This window comes from Martes martes (genome assembly GCF_963455335.1).
Source record: "Martes martes genome assembly, chromosome: 14".
NCBI classification, from domain to species: domain Eukaryota; kingdom Metazoa; phylum Chordata; class Mammalia; order Carnivora; family Mustelidae; genus Martes; species Martes martes.
Genome location: NC_137902.1, coordinates 44171072 through 44181789, shown reverse-complemented (window position 1 = coordinate 44181789; position 10718 = coordinate 44171072). Strand labels below are relative to the sequence as shown.

General features: G+C 41.4%; 1 protein-coding gene across 2 annotated transcripts in view; it reads left to right on the top strand.

Moving 5' to 3' along the window:
- Positions 1-942: 942 nt before the first annotated feature.
- Positions 943-10718, top strand: part of CCSER2 (coiled-coil serine rich protein 2) — a 190966-nt gene continuing 181190 nt past the window's right edge. For both annotated transcript variants that reach the window (XM_080822603.1, XM_080822605.1), the window contains exon 1: positions 943-1163. The gene's annotated coding sequence lies outside the window, so the exon portion shown is untranslated. The remainder of the gene's footprint in view (positions 1164-10718) is intronic.

The following is a 10718-nucleotide window of genomic DNA, read 5'->3' as shown; positions in this document are numbered from 1 at the left end:
AGAAGTTACAGAGCTTTAAGATACTTAAGGGATATTTCCCCCTTAATATGTATACTATACTTTTAACAGTAATCAATAAACAGTAGAATTCTCCTTAAACGTCATTTGTTGCAGTCGAGCTGTTGGTAAGTGTGGCCCAAAAGGATTTCAGTGAGCAGCTAGTCCTATTTGCCACGTAAGTGCAGCTTGCAGGCTTTAACACTCAGCCAGACCTCGGAGACCTCCAGGGTAAGAGCACTCATGGCAGAGCTAGCCACTGAGAGGGAAAGAAACAGAAGAAGGCCTGTGGGTGATGGAAGTTTCAGGGGAAAGTGGGAACCAATTCGTGGCAAAGGGAACCCAGATTGATGGTGCCATGGAGATGCTGCAGATCTCAGCACTTGGGGGTGCCTCTTCCATCTCCTCAGCCTCAGCAAGACCCCGTGTTTTGGTGTGGTAGGTTAGGCGTTGTGGTTCAGGCATGGCCCCAGAGCACGGAAGGGCAGGGAACAGGGATGGACACAAATGCTGGAGATGCTCATTCCACTGAAAGGTGGGAGAGGAGCCCATGTCAGTCCTGAAGCTTAAGCTATTAACTTTTCGGGGTCAGTAGGAGGAGCTGACGAGTTTGACCGCGGTCTAGCAGCAAATGTCGTTAGTCCAAGGTGCTGGCTAAAGCTGAGGTCAGCCACGGGGCTGGCGTCACGAGCTCAGCCTAGCAGACACCTGAGTCAGGGGTCAGAGAGGCAAGGTCAGTGGAGAGGGAGGTGGATCCCGAGGTGGGGGCGGAGCCTGGGAAAGGCCGGCGCGGGCGGCGGGGGCGGGGCCAGAGGTGGGATGAGGCCGGAATCAGGCGGCGGGGGCGGGCCTGAAGGCGGAGCCTGGCCCCGTGGGGTTTGCGCCTGCGCACTGGGGTCCCAGGGGGCGGGGCTGCGCGCGCGCGCTGCGCGGGCCCTGGAGGGCGGAGTCCAGGGCGGGCGCAGGCCGAGGGAGGGGGCGCGGTGTCTCTGGAGTCAGGCGCTCCCTCAGGCCGCGGACGCGATGCTGAGTGCTGCTGATCCGGCGGCGGGGCCGGTGGGGATGTGACGGGCAGTGCCTCGCCTCACCTGCGGTCCTTGGGCCCGTAGGTTACTGGGCGGCCCGCAGTCGGGCCGCGGCGGAGGAGGCAGCGTGACCTCCGCACGGTGAGAGTGGGGGTCGGGAGGGAGCGGGGGCCGGAGTTGGGGTGGGGCGGGCGCCCGCGACAGTCCAGGGCGGGGGGCGCGTCAGGTCGCGGGCCCAGGCACCTGGGGTGAGACAGTGACGCTCTTCGGCCTCCCGCCCTCCCCGCACCATCTCGAGCTCCCCACGAGCCGCCTGAGGAGGAGCGAGCGTGGAGCCTGGAGGCCGGACGCCCCCCGCTCCCGGGCTGTGACAGGCGCGCCGGGGGGCCTCGGGCGCGGGGCTGTGCCTTTCTCGAAGGAGGAATCAGGGCGAGGCCAAGTTACCCTGTGATTTCAGAGCCAGGATGCTTGTGAGGTTTGACAGGGGAAAGTACCCGGTTGCCCTGAATGACGGTTTTTTTTTTTTTTTTTTTTTAATTATTGGGCCAAAACAAAGACACACCCTGAAACACATCCTGAGATCAAACTTTGGTGGACCACACCGTTGCCATATAGGTTCAGATGCCGCTTCTCTCTCCTTTTGACATCTCCTGTTTTTATACGTGTATTTGGTTTTTATGCTCCTACTTTTTTTTTTTTTTTAATCAAAGTTAAAGGAAGAATGATTCTTTTGAGGTAGTCGTCATCGGTGGCTAGGCTTGAGTTTGAATTTCAATAATTGCAAATTCATCTTTGTAGGCTACCCAGCCAGTTAGGCTTTCAGGTCCAAGACTAGGCCTTAGCAGTGTGGAAATTACTGATGCAGGGACTCTTCGTGGTCCCAAATTGTAATGTGAATGTTTTGCTCCCACTGGTGAGATAAAAATTGAGCTTTAGCCTTTTCGGAGTCGCCATTTGAGAAGACATTCCTTTTCTCCCTTTTTTCCTGAGCATTAAAATGTAATGGAACGTATTAATTATGCCAGTTTAAAAAACCATCTTTTAGACTAGTTTAAAGATTTTAGTGGTGGCAGCTCTTCTTTATCCAAAAGGAATTTAAGATACACTTCTGCACAAAACATGTCTTATCTGCAGTTGATATATGATAAGTATTTAAACATTCCTGAACGGTTTGCCTGAAGTCAGTCTTCTCAGACATTATTACTGTTTACCTCTTTTGATTTATTATAGCTCTTTAGTATTATTTCATTATTTTCTTTAGTGTTCTCAACATTGACTTCAAAGAATCTTTAGGTAAAAAAACACACACTTTATTGAATCCTTTAGCCATAATTCATACTCTTTTACTTCAGTGTGGTATTAATATGCCATGGTGAGAAACTGCTAGAAGCCATCTTGAGGGCAGGAACTTTCCATTTAAAACAACAGCAACAACCAACCACTTATTCTGTATTTCAATATTGAGACCTGCATTTTTTTGTTTGTTGCTTTGACTCAACTCCTTTGTGTACGGGACTTTGCTTCCATCAATGACTCAGTATAGGTAATTGAGTCCGTCAATGACTCTACATTATCTGTGTTTGATAAAAGTCAAAGTCCTTCACAATTCCTGATAACTTGTGTTTCTGATTTCATTTCCACCATCTTGCCTGCCATTCCATACAAAAACTACTTAAGAGTTCTCTGAAGATGACTCTTCCTTTGTGGTTTTACACTGTTCCTTCTTTTGAGAATTCTTCTCTCCCTAGTAAACAATTTGCTTTTCAAGACCTACTGAAAATGTCACCACTGAAAATGGTCCAGACATCTTATCCCCCTTGTCTTGACTGATCCAGTAGCACATCATATATTCTGCATTTAGCATTTGCCAGTTAGTAATGATTTGGTTATATGTCTCTCTCCATAAGACTTTTAGGTTTCTTCAGGGAAGGACCTTTGCAACTCTAGCATGTACTGTTATGTGGTACAGGTACTCAACTATTTATTGAATACATTTTTGAGGAATGCTCTTAATCCTGAATATAGATTTAAGATAGGCAAACTTTGTTAACTATCTCTTTCAATATCAGAAAACATGGAAAAGATGGATGTGCAAGGTATTTTTAAATTTCTAAGAACACAGTCAAAATTGTTCCTGGTTGGGAATGAAACCTCAGTTATGACAGCAAAAAACCAACACATTTTATGATGCAAGAGTAAAAACAGCAGGGCCAGTAAGGATTGCTGCTTCGTTGATTTTGGGACTTTATTTTGAGGCAAAGTTATTTGCCCGAGGTCATGCAGGTAGAAAGGGACAGACCTCGGATACGATTTTGACTATCTGTATTTCCTTTGCCCCCAGTTTCCTAATTCTAAGTCTTAGTAATTGTTCTACAATCTGAGTGGAAGGTTTTGAGAATCATAGACATGTATTAGTAAAGGGGGTTAATAAATAGAATGTTGAATTTGAAGGAATTAATAAATTATTTGGTTCAGATGTAAAATTTTACCTATTAAACAACCAAAGCTCGAAAGATTGAGGTTTGAGGTTTCTTAGGGTCAGTTGTACCCCACATCTCCTGACCTCATGATTGTGTATTTTTCATTACTTCATGGTGCTTTTTGGGAAAATGAGGAAGCTGCCAATTTTCAGAGGGAGAACAAATCAGCTTGTATTTTCTCCCTCCATGAAATGCTTAGCTGCCACTCTTACGAGCTTAGAGCCCTTGAGTGGTAAGAAACATGATTATTCATTTGGGGATAGAGGAGAAACCTGACCGTCATTACTCCATTGGCCATACAGTTTTTAACCTCAGTGCTTCGGGCCCTTTCTCCAGATGCCACATTAACAAGTGGCTTCTGCTCACCATATGGAGATCCCACATACAGTTACGTTTTGATGGTAAAATGAGATTTTAACATAATAAGGTTACAGATGGTTAGTAACATGGCTAAAATTACATGTATGGCTAGTCTGTATGTGAGAGGAGCCTATCTGATTACTCCTCTGGGATAGGTTTTGGGGGAAAAAAAGGATAGTTGTGGTTTTTGCCTCTGAAAAGCCAATTTTGAAATGTGTACTTATTGTAGTGGGCCTGATCAACTCCAACAGGCTTTTTATTTTACAAACCACTTCATGATGAAAGAAATAAGAAAAAAAAAGTTTAATTTTTCTTCTCATTTAATTCTTACCATGTATATGTGATCTTATACTATAATCAAAGCATAAATATAATGTTTAATATTTGTTTTTGTATTTAATGTTTTTTTGTTATGATTTTTATACATTTAAGTTATACAATGTTGCAGTGAATTGAGTTATTTATTTTTAATAGTTGGACATCCAAATTGTTTCTTGTTTTGCAAGTAATGCAGTTATTATATAGCTGTGCTGTTTTGCTTCTTTACTTTAGGCTAATGACCCAGGAGGGGGAATTACAAGGTCAAAGGGTATGAAAGTTTTTGTCACTTTGGAAAAATATTGCTGAATTTATTTCTAAAAGTTTTTTTTTTTTTAATTTATTTACACAGCCTCTGGCAGTTGGTTGATGAGTTTCATCAGATTTTTACAGCTTTTTTTTTTTTAAAAGTTTGGTTTTTGGGGGTGCCTGGGAGTCTCAGTCAGTTAAGTGTTTGCCTTTGGCTGAGGTCATGATGCCGGGGTTTTGTGATCCAGCCCCACGCTGGACTCCTTGCTCAGTGGTGAGCGTGTTTCATCCCCCACGCCCCCCTCATGTTCTCTCTCACTATCTCTCTCTTTCAAATATAAATAAAATCTAAATCTTTAAAAAAAAAAAAGGTTTGTTTTTTAAAAATAGTTATAAGGGCATCTACTGTCTAACTTCACTATCCACAATAGAAAAGCACATGCAGTATTTTTCTAGTTTTACCTTCTCCTTTTTATGAATTGTTTATCTCTTGTGCCTGAACTTATTAGAATCTTTTTACCAATTTTCATTAGCGTTTAACATCATGAATATATGAATCTCTTAAAATATGTATCTGATCTGTTTTGTTGTTGTTATTGTGGGTTTGACAGTTTTCTAAATTATTAAAATCACTGACTTACAAAAATTTTTGTGATTTCATCTTTTGATTGCGAGGTCTAAGAATAAATGTCAGTCCACCATCTATCTGATATACACTTTTATTTTCTTAAGCTTCTAGAGTTTGTTTTTTTACATGTATATATCTTTGGAAAATTATATATGCAATTGAGTTTGAATTTAATTTATGTGAATTTTATATGCTAGAGAATCACATTCTTAAAAATATCTGAGTTTCTGCTGGTAAGCAGCTACTTTTTTCATTCCTGAACTTGGATAGGAAACAAAACAAAACTAATCTAGTTATTTTTTTTAAATAAATAGGTACTTGTTTTTAAATAAATTACAGTAAATTTCAACAAACAAAAATTTCAGGAAAGCATACTTTGGTTAATTGAAGTTTTTGTTGGTTCATGGTTAACCAGAAGGTCGTTTCTGATTTAACTCTTATTGTTAATCATTCTAAAATATATGAGAGTCAAACTTTGGTAATCTGCTTCCTTTGAGGAGTGAGACATTCTAGATAGATGAGATATCCCAGTAGTAGTTAACATCGAGTGAATGCTGGATACTGTGCTGGTAATTGGCATTGAGTTGCTTACTTAATTCCCAGAACAACCATGAGTAGGTTGTTTTCATATCCTCACTTTGCAAATGAGGAAACTTAGAGAGGTAAAGTGACCTGCCAAAGGTAACACAGCTGGTAAGCAGTGGAACTGGCACTCAGTCTGCCTACTTTTAAAAGGCTTTGTTTGAGAACTGTATTATCTTAATTTCTGTGCTAAGGATTTGAACTTTATCTTGTACGCATTGGAAAGATATTAGATGTTTCAAAGCAAGGGGATAATAGGATATGTCTTTTAGGGAGTTGGCTGATATAGTGGTGTGGAAATATATTGAACTGTTTTCTGATAGGAAGTGGCTGAATAGGTCATATGAAAGGAAACCTGAAATGCAAAGTGGGTTTGGAGATCAGGGGATATTATGGAAAGATACAGGTCTTAGTAAGTCACTGATTTACAAGAGTGTGGGAAGCTGGAGTGTTGATTTGGAAAATATGAAATAGGGTAATGACAGATGAATATGTACTAACAGCACGTCATTATATTTCTTTCATGGCATTGACTATGATGTATTGCACCTAATCTAGTGACACATCTACCTGCCCCACTGGATTATGTGCTTCTCAAGAATAGGGACAGAGTAGAAAGCATGATCTAATACAGAATGAGCTAATTCAGGAAGATAGTAGAAGACTGAATTGGGGGTGGGAAACACCAAATCACCTAAATCAAATAGTGCCTGGAGGAAGAGGACCTCTAGAAAGTGGCTACTGTCAGGGAGGAGCAGGGAGAGCAATCAGTGCCAGACTGGGGAGGAGTTTTAAGGAGGGGGAAGTACTTACAAAAGTAAATACAGAATGCCACTTCAGGCTACAAACAATTCTAGTTGTGTCTAGTGTGATATGCTGATGACCTGCAGTTATATATAGCTCAGTTGTCTTTGTTACTTTTTCCTCCCATACCTTTCTCAGAGTATCCTGTGGTTTCCTGCTTCTTTAAACTTCTAACACTTGCTACTGGTGCTGATGCTGGGATGTGACATACCCTCTGGAGAGCAACCAGTCAGAAGTCTCTTTCCTTTTTAAGTGAGTTGACAAATCAGAGTATGTTAGGTGTAATCTGTGAGTTTTCAGCTCTTCTCTGCTGAGTTGATTGCTTTTCAGTGTTCCCCCAGTTACTTCTCTGGCTTTCAAGACTTCTGATTGTTTTGAGATTTAGAACCCTTGAGAACCAGAGGATTCTTAAAGACTGGATGTGTGAAAGCTGAAGTTTTTCACCTGTTTACTTTTTCATCTTGATCAGTTTGAATATAGTTGGGTCATCTTGGAGGATTGTTGATCTTAAAAATGCCCCAGAACCATCATTCCAAATAATTAAGCATCTCTGTTCTCTTTATACAGTTCTCTTTGTACAGCTCTTAGTTATCTAAGGTGTGGGAGCTTGTTTTAAATTTCCTTGGTCAGTTCCAAGTATCTTACTTCGTATGACTGGTTTTCTTTCTTTCTTTTTTTTAATATTTAATTAATTTATTTGACAGAGAGAGAGAGAGAGAGAGACAGACAGCAAGAGAGGGAACACAAGCAGGGGGAGAGGGAGAAGCAGGCCCCCTGCTGAGCAGGGAGCCCTAGGCAGGGATCAATCCCAGGACCCTGGGATCAAGACCTGAGCTGAAGGCAGATGCGTAACCCACTGAGCCACCCAGGTGCCCCATATGACTGGTTTGCAAAGAGCCATTTAGAAAAGGAATTTGTGTTTGATTTCTTCTGCTATTATTTGCTTCAGAGCATCCTTACTCTTCACTCTCTGCCTTCTTCCCAGTTTTCATCTGGCTGGTTTCTGTACTTGGTAAGTACAGTAAGGGGAAAAGAGAAAAAAAAATGTATGATTACTTTTCTCTTCCCTTCTTTTCTGTAATTGTTACCACACTCTTCACCACAGTCACTGCTCCTAACTGTCCAATTTGTCATGGCCCCCTACCCCATATCTTCAATTTTGTGTGTGGGAATGGGAGATGCAAGACTGCTTTTTAGCTGAGGAATGCTGGATGTCTCAGGGTTTTGGTCCTTTTGTAATGTGATATATCTTAGTAGGTGCTTTCCATTCCCTGGCAACCTACCTCTCTTTAAATGTTTAATTAATTAATTAATTAATTTAAAAAAAAATTATTTATTTATTTGAGGGAGAATGAGTGAGAGAGAGCATGAGAGAGGAGAAGGTCAGAGGGAGAAGCAGACTCCCCAAGGAGCTGGGAGCCCGATGCGGGACTCGATCCTGGAAGTCCGGGATCATGACCTGAGCCAAAGGCAGCCGCTCAACCAACTGAGCCACCCAGGTGCCCAATTAATTAATTTTTTAAAAAAAATTTTATTTACTTGACAGACAGAGATCACAAGCAGGCCTACCTCTCTTTAAAATACAAAAAATAAATTTAGGCCCTGTTTCTTTGAATTAATTCCCATTCATTCTGTCTCTCTCCCTTTTCCTCTCTTCTTCCTTCTCTCCCCCCTCCCTCTCTTCTTCCTTTCTCTCTCTGTCCTCCCCTCAGCTTCCTCAAATATACCCCTGCCCCCATACCAAGACCATAATCTTGATGACAGAGCCCCTGGAGAATACACTAGGGACAGCTAACTCAGGCAGACACCAGGAGGTACTTTGAGTTTTGTTGTCATCATATTAATGATATTTGGTTGCAGCCTGAGTGCTTTGGGGAAATTTGAGAGCTTTCTCTGACCATTATGTCTTGGCAGCCAGTGTTGGGTTGGCAGTTACAGTTTTCTCTGACAATCATAGTTTAGAAAAGCAGGAACTATTTGTAACAGCTATTTAAGTATAGAATGGGTCTGGTGATGTTTTGGTCTGAGTTCGTAGGCCAGGTTATAGGAGATATATCCAGGGAGTAGGGAAGCAGAGGTGGCTTATTTTTTTTTCTTGTTTTTCCTTTTATTTTTATTTTTTAAAAAGTCCTCAGATTTATTTTCTTCATTTCATGATTGCTTTTTGGCTGTCAGCATTTTCCCAGGCCCTGAGAAGTTCTGTATAAAACCCTCAACCTGGGCTTTCAGACGAAATACTGAGTCTAGATTTTCCTGATTCATGCTATCCATCCATTCAAGAAATACCCACTGAGCCCTTGCTAGTAATAGTGCAGTGAAGAGAACACATTTTTAACCCCTGTGGAACTTTCATTCTAATGAGAAGATACAGAAAATAAATAAGTGTATATATAATATGTGGGTTATTATAGTGCTTGGAGGAAAAGCAGAATAAGACAGCATGCAAGGGGGATACTGCTGTGTTATATAAGATGGTTAGAGAAGGCTACAGTGAAGAATGGTATTTGAGCAGTTCTAAGGAAGAAGTGAGATAGTGATCTAATTTGTGCAGGTATTAGGGGAGAGAATGAGGAAGATGAAGTGAGTGCGAATATCTTGTAGCTGAACCATGCTTGTATTGTTTGAGAAGTGGCAAGTAGAAATGCACACTGAGGGGAGTAATTAGTGGAAGATGAGGTGGGGGGGCCACAGGTGGTGCTGGGGGAGGGGTACATGATTGATCATATATGGCCTCGTAGGCCAGTGGGACTTTGGCTTTCACTGTGACAGAGGGAAGCACTGAAAGCTTTTTGACTTGTTTTAAATAGACCTCTCAGGCGCCTGGGTGGCACAGTGGGTTAAGGCCTCTGCCTTCGTCTCAGGTCATGATCCCGGGGTCCTGGGATCGAGCCCCACATCGGGCTCTCTGCTCAGCGGGAAGCCTGCCTCCCCCTCTCTCTCTGCCTGCCTCTCTGCCTACTTGTGATCTCTGTCTGTCAAATAAATAAATAAAATCTTTAAAAAAATTTAAATAGACCTCTCAGCAGTTATGTAGAGAATATCCAAGATTAGGTATAATGAGATTGTTCAGGAGGCTCCAGCAGCAATTCAGGGTGGGAGATCATAGTGATTTTTGGCAGGGTTTGGGAGAAGTGCTTACAATTTGTATACATTTGGAAAGCAAAGCCAATAGCATATGATGGTGGATTGGATGTGGCCATTTGTTGGTTTTGTCCTGAACAGGTAGAAGAATGGAGTGGCCATTTACCAAGCTGGGGAAGACTTCAGGAAAAGCAGGTGGGAAATAATGGGCTTAATTTGGATGTGTTAAGTTAGCAATTCAAGTGGAGATAATTGTCCAGACGATGAGGTATACATGAGTCTGCGATTCAGGCCAGAGGTCTGGGCTGAAGATAACATATTTCCAGTCACTGACATAGACATAGTGTTTAATACTCTAGGAACTGATTAGGATAATCTAGGAAGGAATTGTGGCTGGAGAAGAAGACCAAAGATTTTGCCTTAGGTTTCTGTAATGAGCTAGAGCTAAGAGAATAAGAGTAAGAAGCACTCCATGAAGAAGGAGGAGAATTAAGAGTGAATGGTATCCCTGAAACCAAGTAAATGTTTTAAGAAGGAGGGAGTGAATGAATAGCTGTGTCAGATGTTATTAGATCCAGGACTAGGATATGACGGTTGGATTTAGCAATACAAAAATCATTGGTGACTGTAACAAGTTACTGGTGGATTAGTGGTGATGAAAACTTTATTGGAGGGGGTTTAAGAGAGAACTGTAGGAGAAGAACTGGAGACAACTAATTCTTTCAAGGAGTTTGCTATAAATTGAAGATGAGAGAAAGAGGGCGATAGCTAGAGGGGATGTGGAGTCAAGGAATTGTTGTTTTTTTTTTAAAGATGGGTGCTTTTCTAGTATATTTGAATAAATGCAAAAATATTTATAGCTGATGTAATGATCCAGTGGAGAGAAAAAAATTAAGGAGCTATTTCTTTGAAAATAATAAATGAAATTAATTTAATCCTAATCTGTGAACCCAGGGCCTATTATTATCATATATATATGTCCTTATGTATTGACCTATTTCTTTCAAATTAAGACAGCGGCTAGTGGGGAGAGGTGTTAAAGAACACCTCCTACCTGCATTTTGGCAAATTTTTATCAGTTCAAAACTAGTTTTATATGTGAGTAACAAAGATTGTGTTTTTTTGTTTTTTGTTTGTTTTTTGTTTTTTGGGTTTTTTGTTTTTGTTTTTTTGCTAACCTATTTTTGTCTGGTA